This window comes from Chiloscyllium plagiosum, unplaced genomic scaffold (assembly GCF_037043375.1).
Source record: "Chiloscyllium plagiosum isolate Xiang-an unplaced genomic scaffold, Cpla_swu_hap1 HiC_scaffold_44, whole genome shotgun sequence".
NCBI lineage: Eukaryota > Metazoa > Chordata > Chondrichthyes > Orectolobiformes > Hemiscylliidae > Chiloscyllium > Chiloscyllium plagiosum.
The window spans coordinates 49,265,000-49,266,499 of record NW_028270182.1 but is presented as its reverse complement, the minus strand read 5'-3'; positions in this window follow the sequence as shown (position 1 = coordinate 49,266,499).

Genomic DNA, 1,500 nt, shown 5'->3' with positions numbered 1-1,500 from the left:
CCCACCATTATATCCTACTCCTCTCAAGATTAATCGCAACATTGTACCTACCTTCTTAACTCCTGACTCAAACTGCAAGTTTATCTAAGGCGAATCCTGCGCTTGGAATCCCAAGTCCTTTTGTTACTCAGATTTCTGCTTTTTTCCCATTTAGTAAATAGTCCATTCCTATATTCTTCACACCAAAGTGCATGACCTCACATTCTCCCAAATTGTATTCCATCTGCTACTCCTTTTCCCATTCTCCTAAACTGTCGAAATCTTTCTGCAGGCTCCCTGCCTCCTTAATGATATATGCCCCTCCACCTATCTTTGCATCATCTGCAAACGTCGCCAGAATGCCTTCCGCCCCGCCACTCAGATCAATAACCTATAAAGTGAAATGTTGTGGTCCCCACATTGACTCTTGTGGAACAGTGCTAGTCACCGGCTGCCGTCCTGAGAGGGACAATTTTATCCTCACTCTGCATACTGCCAGAGAGCCAACCTTTTATCCATGCAAGTACCTGGTCTCTGACACCATGGGTCCTTATCTTACTCTGCAGCCTCCTTTGCAGTACCATATGAGAGGCCTTCTGGAAGTTCAGATAGATAACTCTCTCTGGTCCAACTCGTCGTTACCTCCTCAAAGAATTCTCATTATCTTGAGAGCAATGCAGGCTATTGTAATCGGGAGCAATCAGAAAGCCAGGGTCATTCCTCCAGACAGAGTGGCGATGTTCCTCAAAGCAGTTTCTGTTTGGCTCACTAATGTAAAGGAGACTGCATTGTGAGCAGCAATGACAGGAAACTGGATTGAAAGCGTACAAGTTAAATGTTGCTTCACCTGGAAGGTGTGTTTAGGGCTTTAGTCAGTGAGGAGGGAAGAGATGAATGGGCAAATGTTGAAGCTTCTGCATTTACATGGGGAGATGCCATGGGGGGTGTGGGAAAGTGTTCGGGTGATGGAGGGTGTCACAGAGAGAACGGTCCCTGTGAAATACGGACAGTGGACGGGAGGGGAAGATGTGTTTGATGGTGCTGTCCTGCTGGAGGTGGTGGAAGTGGCGGAGGATGATTCTGTGAATGTGGATTCTAGTGCAGTGGGAAGTGAGGGCAAGGGGAGGTCTATCATTGTTCTGGGAAGGAAGGGACGCAGTGAGGGCAGAAGTGAGGGAGATGGGACAGACACAGCTGAAGGCTCAGTCCATCAGAGTGAGGGGATTTCTTGTTTGAGAGAAAAGGATGTCATGTAGGAAGCTTCCTAAAGGAATGTGGCATCATCGAACAGAAATGACAGAGCCAGAAAAACTGAGAGAATGGAGTCACCCTCAGCTGATCATGTGCTCAGCCACATACATAGGTTCCCCCTGAATGATTGAAAATAGCCAAGCATTTCAAATGCAGATTTATGTCATATATCTGGTCAAATACGGAGTGTGAAAATAGACACAGGTGAAGGGCAGCAGATGTGTGGGTGGGGGAGGGGGTGGGAACATTTAAGCAGGTACTGCTTAATAA